This window comes from Lepidochelys kempii, chromosome 20 (assembly GCF_965140265.1).
Source record: "Lepidochelys kempii isolate rLepKem1 chromosome 20, rLepKem1.hap2, whole genome shotgun sequence".
Taxonomy (NCBI): domain Eukaryota; kingdom Metazoa; phylum Chordata; order Testudines; family Cheloniidae; genus Lepidochelys; species Lepidochelys kempii.
This window is the reverse complement of record NC_133275.1, coordinates 8,748,369-8,759,118: the sequence shown is the minus strand read 5'-3', so window position 1 is coordinate 8,759,118 and position 10,750 is coordinate 8,748,369. Positions and strand designations below refer to the sequence as shown.

Genomic DNA, 10,750 nt, shown 5'->3' with positions numbered 1-10,750 from the left:
TGTCCCACCTGACTTTGAGAAGGAACTTGTGCACCAGAGGAACTGGAGGAAACGCACAGAATAGGAACCTGTCTGTGGAAGCAGGAAGATGTCTGAGAAGGTGCCCTGGCTGTGTCTGCGCAGCGAGCAAAACTGTTGACATTTCTTGTTCTGCCTGGTTGTGAACAGGTCTACGTGGAGAAATCCCCAACCTCTGGAAGTTGCATATGGTCACCTCTGGGTGAAGGGACGACTCGTGGTGAGAGGAGAAAGATCTAGTGAGGTGATCGGCCAGGGCGTTCCAGGCTCCCGGAAGATGGGAAGCTTCAAGCTGGATGGAGTGTTTCACGCAGAAGTTCCACGGACAGATAGCCTCTTAGCACAGGGTGGAGAAGCGTGCTCTTCCCTGCTTGCTGATGTGGAACATAGCTGCCGTGTTGTCAGTAAGCACTCGTACTACTTTGCCCATGATCTGGAGAAGGAAAACTTGGCAAGCTAAGAGGACCTGTCAAGGTTCCTTCCCCACTCTGAACTCTAGGGTATGTATGTAGGGACCTGCATGAAAGACCCCCTAAGCTTATTCTTACCAGCTTAAGTTAAAAACTTTCCCAAGGTACAAACTTTGCCTTGTTCTTGAACAGTATGCTGCCACCACGAAGCATTTTAAACAAAGAACAGGGAAAGAGACCACTTGGAGACGTCTTCTCCCAAAATGTCCCCCCCCAAGCCCTACACCCCCTTTTCTGGGGAAGCCTTAATAAGAATCCTCACCAATCTGTACAGGTGAACACAGACCCAAACCCTTGGATCTTAAGAACAATGAAAAATCAATCAGGTTCTTAAAAGAAGAATTTTAATTAAAGAAAAGGTAAAAGAATCACCTCTGTAAAATCAGGATGGTAAATACCTTACAGGGTAATCAGATTCAAAACATAGAGGACCCCTCGAGGCAAAACCTTAAGTTACAAAAAGACACAAAACCAGGAATATACATTCCCTCCAGCACAGCTTATTTTACCAGCCATTAAACAAAAGGAAATCTAATGCATTTCTAGCTAGATTACTTACTAACTTAACAGAAGTTCTGAAGCTGCATTCCTGATCTGTTCCCGGCAAAAGCATCACACAGACAGATGAACCCTTAGTTTCCATCCCGCCCCCAGATTTGAAAGTATCTTGTCCTCTCATTGGTCATTTGGGTCAGGTGCCAGCGAGGTCACCTTAGCTTCTTAACCCTTTACAGGTGAAAGGGTTTTGCCTCTGGCCAGGAGGGATTTTATAGCACTGGATACAGAAAGGTGGTTACTCTTCCCTTTATATTTATGACAGGACCGCTCTGAGTTCTCTGATGTTTAGGTGTAGGGACAGCTCTTCATAGAATATCAAGGTTGGAAGGGACCTCAGGAGGTCATCTATTCCAACCCCCTGCTCAAAGCAGGACCAATCTCCAATGTTTCCCCAGATCCCTAAATGGCCCCCTCAAGGATTGAACTCATAACCCTGAGTTTAGCAGGCCAATGCTCAAACCACTGAGCTATCCCTCCCCTGTAATAGTAACATCAAAGAGTACTATATCTAAGATCTTGATGACTAGTTCCTCACCTGAGCAGGGACTTGAACCCTGGACCCTTAGATTAAAAGTCTGATGCTCTATCAACTGAGCTAGCCAGGCTCTTCTTGAGACCACAGGCCCTGTGTCCTGACGTGAGCTCCCCAACCTAGATCAGATGCGTCCAAAATTAAAGACACTGAAGGCTGCGGGGGTAACAAAGGGAATGCCTGCAGTTACTGACTGCAGGTCCTTCCACCAGTAAAGGGAGGTGAAGACCAGGGCAGGAACTGTAAGCACTGACTCCAAGTGGATTTGGTTAGCACACCGAGGCCAACCAAGTCTGCAGGGGTCTGAGGTGCAGCCTTGAGTGACATACCACGTAAGTGCACGTGACCATGTGTTCCAAAAGTTTGAGGCAGAACCAGGCTGTCAAGATGGGGTGAGCTTGACCTTGGATATCAAGATCCGATGTCCAGAATCAAGCCTCTGGAAGGGAGGCTTTGGCCTGGGTCAAGTCTAGAACTGCCCCAATAAACTCTATTCTCTGGACTGGAGTGAATGTTGACTTTTGCTTGTTTATCAACAGGCCCAGTGCTCAGAAGGTGGCTTGGGCCAGGCTGATGCTGTTCTTCACTTGAGCCATTGAGTGGCCCTTGATTAGCCAGTCGTTGAGGTACGGGTAGACAAAGGCCTCTACCATCACCATGCATTTCATAGAAATCCAAGGGGCTGCAGACGGACCAAAGGGGAGGATGGTGAACTGATAATGGGTCTGGTTTATGATAAACCTGAGGAACCTTCTGTGGACTCGGAAGATGACAACGTGGAAATATGCATCTTTCAAGTCGAGGCCAGTCCCCTGGATCCAGGGAGGGAAAGATGGAGGCCAAGGAGACCATGCAGAACCTCAGTTTCTTGAGATAACTGTTGAGGTGACACAGGTCCAGGATGGGTCAAAGATGCCCTTTGGCCTTCAGGATTAGGAAATATCTGGAGTAGAACCCCTTCCCTCTCAAATTCTGGGGCACCTCCTCCACAGCTCCTACCTGTAGGAAGGCTTGTACCTCTTGAGCTAAAAGTTGCTCATGAGATGGGTCCCTTAAGAGGGATGGGTAGGAGCAAATTGAAGGGTGTAACTGTCTGCCATGATACTCAGCACCCAGCAATCCGAGGTGATGAGGGACCATGCCGGATTGAAGTAGGAGAGTTGGTCCAAAAACAAAAATGGGGAGCAGGATCCGAAGCAGGAACGGATAAATAGTGCCCTCAGGCACACCTTCAAAAGCTCTGTTTGGGGCCTCCTGGATATCTGTGTGACCTCGGTAGCATGGCTGAGGTGGATTGGGGTGGTTGTCTATGCTTCTAACCCCTGCTCCTTTTCTCGAACAGGATCTGATGCAGTAGTGGAGTTGAGAAGCAGGCTGGTTGCTGGGGCCTGAAATGCTTCCTTGAAGTAGCCTGGGAGTAGAGGCCCAGAGATCTGAGGGTGGCCCTGGAGTCCTTCAGACCATGGAGCTCTGTGTCCATTTTGCTCTGAGAAGAGGGAGGTACCCTTGAATGGGAGGTCCTGGATCGACTGTTGGAGCTCCAGTGGTAGCCCCGAGGGTTGAAGCCAGGAGCATTGCCTCACAAACACTGTGGAAGCCGTCATTCTGGCTGCTGGGTCAGCTGCGTCCAGAGCTGCTTGGAGTGAGGCTCTGGCTACAGTTTTCTCCTCCTCTAACAAGATGGAAAACTCTTGCCTGGACTACTGAGGCAGTGAGTCCTGAAACTTGGCCATAGAGTCCCACATATTGTAATCATACCTCCCACACAGGGCTTGTTGGGGTTGGGAGAGGAGGGATAGCTCAGTGGTTTTGAGCATTAGCCAGCTAAACCCAGGATTGTGAGTTCAATCCTTGAGGGGGCCATTTAGGGATCTGGGGCAAAAATTGGGGATTGGTCCCCCTTTGAGCAGGGGGTTGGAGTAGATGAGGTCCCTTTCAACCCTGATATTCTATGACATACAAAGCTATAACCCAGCCCGTGAATACATTTTTCTGCTGAACAAGTCTAGCCTCCTTAAGTTCTTCTGCTGCCTGCCTGGCCTTGCCTGTCCCTCTCATTGGCTACTGTGACCAAAGGGACCCAGGAGGAGGGTCAGAGTACAAGTATTCGTACCCCTTGGCTGACACGTGGTATTTCTTTTCTGCCTTCTTTGAAGTAGGAAGGAGAGAAGATGGGGTGTGTCACCATAGGGACCTAACCAGACCCATAACAGCCTCATTAATGAGTCGGGCAACCTTGGATGGGACTGCTGTGGCCAAAATGTCAACGAGGCTATGTGCTAACTCCTTGAGTACCTCCATCTCCAGCCCCATGTTAGCAGCCACCCTTTTTAGAAGCTCCTGATGGGTTCTAAATTCATCTTGTGGAACCAAGAAGCTCGGTCCCAAGACAGCTTCATCTGGGGAGGAGGAAGAGGCCTGAACCAGTGGGGTCCTCCTCTTCTTTGACCCCAATTACGTTCCCCAGGCCCACATCTTGTGTGCTGGTAATGGACTCAGTACTAGAGTCTGGGTCAGGTGCAGAATGGTGAGGTGGAGGGGCCCTGCTCTTGGACACAAGCAAATAGGAATGGTTGGATGGTGGTCCTGGTACTGGGGGGGAAGCCCCACAGGTCCCAGAATGGCCACTGGACCTGCATTGGCCATTGTCCTCCAGGCCAGATGCCAGTAAGTGGACCTACACCAGGATCCAGAGGGATGTAGGATGGGTAATGGCAGCGGCTCTTAGGCTGGGTGCAGGGCTCGATCACCAACTCCAAAGAAGAGCTTTCCTGAGGTACTCCCTTACTTCTGCTGGTCAGTGATGAGGGTCTGGGGATTGGTGCTGGATCAGGGAAGACCTTGTCGATGACAGGAGAACCGGTTTGCCTGTGGTCAGTACTGAGGCCCCTGGTGCCAGGTAAGAGCTCAAAGCCCCATGCTCCCTTCTGCTCGTCACACTCATGGGAGCCAGTGATTGTCCCACTGGTGGTACCGGGAGGGACAGTAGGTCCCTGGCCACTGCAAAGGCCTCCAGGGTGGAAGGCACCATGATCCTGCTGGCGTCACAATGACTCCCTGGCATCGATGCGTGATCCCACTCCAGACTCAACAGCCCCTGTGGGCAGGGTGGAGTCGATGGTGCTGCTAGGGCACCGGAGGTGGAGGAGTGGCCTGACATGGTTGACACTCCGCTGCACTCCCCTTGTTTGTCCTTTCCTGGGGCCAGGGAGCAACCCCTCTCAGACCATTGCTTCTTGTGTTTCTTTCTTGTCACTGGAGATCATAGAATCATAGAATCTCAGGGTTGGAAGGGACCTCAGGAGGTCATCTAGTCCAACCCCCTGCTCAAAGCAGGGCCAATCCCCAATTTTTGCCCCAGATCCCTAAATGGCCCCCTCAAGGATTGAACTCACAACCCTGGGTTTAGCAGGCCAATGCTCAAACCACTGAGCTCTCCCTCCCCGCAATGGGAGAACAGTGCCAAGAAACACGCGGTGCTGGAGGGGAACTTCGCACTGAAACCGAGGAGCGCGGTGCCAAGTCGAACTGGCTTGGCTCAGATGCCGGTCTAAGTGCGGTTTCCATTAGGATAGCCCGTAGTCTAGCCTCCCTGTCTTTCTTTGTAAGAGGCTTAAAGTCTCAACAGATTTGACAACGTTCTCATATGTGAGCCTCTCCCAGACACTTCAGACAGCTGGAGTGTGGGTCGCTCACCAGCATAGACTTGGTGCAGGAGGTGCAGGGTTTGAAACTGGAGGACAGGGACATACCCAGCCCCAGGGGCAAAGGGAGCCCCTCTATGCTAAGAGAGGGGGCTCTATCTACACTAATGCTGTTTACATTACTACTAAAACAAAGACTAATAAACTAAGCTGAAGAGCAACCACTGAATGACACCTTGCTGAAGCAAGTGTTGCTCCCGCGACAGGCACAGGGTAAGAAGGAACTGAGAGGGTGCAGGGCTGGCAGTGCCCCTTATAACGGCACATAAGCGAAGCGCGTGGCACCAAAAGGCACGAGAGCCGGCCTGACTGATATCACTATGGAAATGTTTCTGGCAATGGTGCACAGGGTGTGCACATACCTAATGTAGACTGGACATGAGTAATCACTTGAAGAACTTGCTTTTCATATTTAAATGAAATCTGTGATTCACCCATAATCCCCTGACTCTGGGAGCTGGGTCTTTATGGCTGAAGGAATACAAGGCCCTATCAAGGCCTTGAGAAATGATGTGGGGGTTGCTAGTAAAATCGTGCCTGAGTCAGGAGGTGAAGTTAGGCAAATTGGTTATTGTGAACTTTGTAACTGTTAGGCAAATTAGAACTTTTCTGGGAGGTTAGGGCCTCCCTGCCAGAGCCAGAGACCTAGTAGGAGCTATCTGTAACTGCTCGGCACAGAAACAGTTGAGACAAGAGAGTGATATGCAAGCAGTTCCAGGCAGACACAGCCCAAGTGCAGCTGAACCCGTGGGCAAAGGGCATAGGGGGTAAGCAAGGAAAAGCAGCTCAGAAGGTCCGTCGATAGCCAAGACCACGGAAGACATGGAAGATGTGATGGGTTCTATTTCTGACTCTGCTGTAAGTATCTGATGGCTCCTTACCGTATTTAGGTGGGGACAATTCATTCACATAATCATCTAAGGTGCTATTGGGATGACCAGCCTTTGGACTAATAAAGGTACTTTCAGTTAAAGTGTAGACAAGTGGTGGGCAAACTTTCTGGCCCGAGGGCCACATCAGGGAATAGAAATTGTATGGTGGGCCATGAATGCTCACAAAATTGGGGTTGGGAGGGGGGTGCAGGCTCTGGGGTGGGGCTGGGGTTGAGGAGTTTGGGTTGCAGGAGGGTGCTCTGGGCTGGGACCAAGGGGTTCGGCGGGCGGGAGGGGGGTCAGGGCTGGGGCGTGGGAATAGGTGCAGGTTCAGGCTGGGGATGCAGGCTCTGGGGTGGGGCTGCAGATGAGAGGTTTGGGGTGCAGGAGGGTGCTCTGGTCTGGGATCGAGGGGTTTGAAGAGCAGGAGGAGTATCAGTGCTGGGGAAGGGGGTTGGGGCATGGGGAGAGGCTCAGGGGTGCAGGCTCTGAGTGGCATTTGCCTCGAGCATGGTGCAGCCCCCAACCCAGTGTCCCGGCCAGAGCGGGCCGTTGTTTGCCTACCTGTGGTGTAGGCTCATTGAACCTTATGGGGAAGGGATAAAGATTTTCAACAATGGCAAATACCAACTATTGCCCAAGTTGGCCCTCAGCAGCTATTTATGTGCTATTTACACTGGCCCTCAGCAGCTGAAGGGACTCAGCTGGGCCACGCAGCTCAGTGCTTGGAAGCAGAAGGAATTTCAGATCGAGATTCCGGGCTCTGCAGATCATGGCCTTTGGCTGGACAAAGGCAAAGGAGGGAGTCACCGAGCTGGACTGTTATTCAAAGGGGACTCAGCGGTGGTGAAAGTTGTGCAATAGGGCCCATGATCCCTCAAAACGACGTCAGATAAAATGGAAGACTAAAAATCCAGCTGTCAAATGTTTAGAGATCTGTGTCATGGGTGGCCAAACAGGGTGATCACATCAGGGAAGTGCTGTCTGGGATTAAAGCCTATGAAGCCTGTTATGTTCCTGATGTTTGTGCCCCTCCCCCTCACCCCACCCCAGGCCTGAGGAGTCTCATCCCTGGGTGGCATTGGAACCCCAGGGGGAGTGGTAGCTGGCACACACCAGGGGGCAGTTTTCAGGGCAGGAATAGTCCAATGTCTGTTTAGATCAGGGGCGGGCAAACTTTTCGGCCCGAGGACCACATCTGGGTATGGAAATTGTATGGTGGGCCATGAATGCTCACGAAATTGGGGGTTGGGGCGCGAGAGGCAGTGAGGGCTTCAGTGGTGGGGCTGGGGTGCAGGAGTGTGCCCCGGGCTGGGACCGAGGGGTTTGGAGGGTGAGAGGGGGTCAGGGGTGCAGGCTCCGGATGGTGCTTACCCCAAGCAGCTCCCAGAAGCAGTGGCATGTCCTCTCTCCAGCTCCTATGCGGAGCCACGGCCAGGTGACTCTGCGCGCTGCCTCATCCACAGGGACTGCTCCTACAGTTCCCATTGGCTGCAGTTGCCTGCCAATGGGAACTGCAAGCGCAATGTGCAGAGCCCCCTGGCTGCCCCTACATGTAGGAGGCAGAGGGGGGACATGCCCCTGTGTCCAGGAGCCACATGGAGCCCCAGCATGCACAGAGCGGGGCAAGCCCTCGACCCCACTCCCCAACTGGTGCAGGGCAAGCCCCAGACCCCGCTCCCCGGCTGGAGCTTGAGGGCCAGATTAAAATGTCTGAAGGGCTGGATGCGGCCCCTGGGCCACAGTTTGCCCACCCCTGGTTTAGATGCACTTTTCTGTCAATCAAGCTGATGCAGAAGGCCCCCTGCCCCCAGTGCTGGGGATGATTCCCACTGCAAGCTGCCATGGGGACATTTCATAGAATATCAGGGTTGGAAGGGACCTCAGGAGGTCATCTAGTCCAACCCCCTGCTCAAAGCAGGACCAATCCCCAATTTTTGCCCCAGATCCCTAAATGGCCCCTTCAAGGATTGAACTCACAACTGTGGGTTTAGCAGGCCAATGCTCAAACCACTGAGCTATCCCTCCCCCCGTTTCAAAGTGGAAGGATGCTCTAGGATCTTGTGCAATGACTTCTCCTGCTGTGTTCGCCACCAAACGCCCTTTGGCCCAGGGAAATGTCCACAGGCCCATTTTCCAGAGGGGTAAACAGAGAGACAGGCAGCGTAAGTGACTTGGAAAAGGTTACATAGAAAATGTAGGGCAGAGTGGGGAACAGAGCTCTGCTCTTGATGGCAGCAGCTCTAGGTCTGAGCCAAGAGAGCCTCATACAATGGACTTCAAATCGCTGACTTCAGGCCACCATACAATGGAACTAACAGTTCTCACCCACCTTTGTGAAAGGCTTTGAGATCTGTAGGCAACAGCATGCCGTGCAAGTGCAATGGAGCGGTCTTAGCCACGCTCTCAGACATCAAGCCCAGAGGTGGTCAGTAACATGGTCGGGAGGTCACGTGGCCCCACTGGGTGGCATCAGCTGTGGAGCCATGAGAACTGGGCTCTAGTCTTGGGGCTGACACTCATTTGGTATTTTCCTTCTCAATGTTCACAGTGAAGGGAGCTGTGTGACTCTTTGGGGGGTGCTGCCATTGACATCAGCAGAGACAGGGATTGCACCCTTGGTCCACAATGTAGTTGCATACAATATCCCACCATTTCCAAAACACAAGCATTTAGAATAAGGAATAGAGCCTTTCAGGACGGCAGAAAGCTTGCACTGCCCATGTGAGGGGGATGGTCATGATTCAATCCAGACTTAAGATCTTGGGTGCTGTTAGGATATAGATATTCAGGCCTGTCTGCAAAGGCCTGTACTCTTAAGAATTTAGGTGAATTTTTTTTCACTTAGCTAGTGATAGAGGTATAAAAGAAAGAATCAAAATCACTGTCTGCTGGCGAAAGAGCCTTCTCTTACTCTGACAGTCTGAGGCCCTGTTCTTAGGCTAAGCAGCAGAGGCAGCCATAAGCTGGGAAGTGACAAGTCACCTCCTCACATTCCCAACTAGTCACATTGAAATAAGGTGCGACTAGGCTGTTAGGAACACAATCCTGTCCTGATAATGCCTATTGCCTCCAGAGAAAGGGAGGGGCCTAGAAGATGTAAAAGGAAACTTAGTTTGACAGCATCCTGTCTGGCAAGAACTCACTTATCACTAGCTGGGATGTGAAATCCTCATTTCTGTGTTGTTCTATCACTGTAGTCCCCATTTCCGTTGTCTGTCTGTATAATCCCTGTCTGGTTCTGTGATTGTTTCTCTCTGCTGTATAATTAATTTTGCTGGCTGTAAACTAATTAAAGTAGTGGGATATAATTGGTTACATAATCATGTTACAATATGTTAGGATTGGTTAGTTAAATTTCAGGAAAAGGATTGGTTAAGGTATAGCTAAGCAGAACTCAAGTTTTACTATATAGTCTGCAAAAAGGAGTACTTGTGTCATCTTAGAGACTTGTTAGTCTCTAAAGTGCCACAAATCCTCCTTTTCTTTTTGCGGATACAGACTAACACGGCTGCTACTCTGAAACTCATTATATAGTCTGCAGTCAATCAGGAAGTAAGGGTGGGGAATGGGAACAGGGAATAGGGGTGGGGAAATTGGAACCATGTTTTGCTAAGGTGGGGAAATGGGAACAGGGACACAGGTAAGGCTCTGTGGTGTCAGAGCTGGGAAGGGGGACACTAAGGAAGGAAACTGGAATCATGCTTGCTGGAAATTCACCCCAATAAACATCGAATTGTTTGCACCTTTGGACTTCGGGTATTGTTGCTCTCTTTTCACGCGAGAAGGACCAGGGAAGTAGGTGGGTGAAGGAATAAGCCCTCTAACAGGTGCCAGTTTGTGACATCTTACAGGAATGACATTTTCAGAGGGGGTACATGGCACTTTCATGGAACCAGGCTCCTTCAAGGGGTCACCTGTTGGGCCCCCAAAAGCATTCGTCACTGTGAAGACTCTTGGCCAGTGCATTGGTGATAACCATGTGGCAGCAAACAGGTTAGAATAGCCAGCACTATCCATTGCCTTGCTTTAAGTTCTGGGGTTTTATCAATGAGGTCAGTGGCACTGTTGCAATGTAGCCACAATAGCTGATTTTTGGAATATAAAATGCGATGATTAAGGTGTCGATCCTGCAATAAGCCCTTTATGGAGCTGGGGCCCAAACACTATCGCAGTCTTGGGGGAATCTAGTCTCAATGCAGAAAACGAGATAAAATTTCAGACAAAGTAGTTTTAGCTTTATATTCAGTACAAATGTTTATTTTTGCAATGAGAACTGCACAAAAAAACCTTTAGTATATAAGTGAAAACTCTATGAATTCCCTTCTACAAATGTCTAAAGTGTTTAATACAAGTCTCAAATTCACTGACAGAATTATTTGCCAAGCGTTCCGTGCAAAAAGTACAGTGGGATTGTACATTTCTCTTATTCTTTTGTACAGGATTAAAGAGAAGGAGAAAATAACCAGGATTACATCATTTAGACTAGACTTCTATAGCAAGAAGATGCATTCTAATGTCCATAACTGTTAAATCATACACAAGGGGATGGGGTGGGGGAAATTAAATAGTGTATCATCTGAATTACAACCCAAT

General features: G+C 50.3%; 1 non-coding gene across 1 annotated transcript; it reads right to left on the bottom strand.

The window, feature by feature from the left end:
* Positions 1–1,578: 1,578 nt before the first annotated feature.
* Positions 1,579–1,651, bottom strand: TRNAK-UUU (transfer RNA lysine (anticodon UUU)). The gene has a single exon. It is a non-coding gene; the product is annotated as a tRNA-Lys (tRNA).
* Between the last annotated feature and the right edge of the window lie 9,099 nt (positions 1,652–10,750).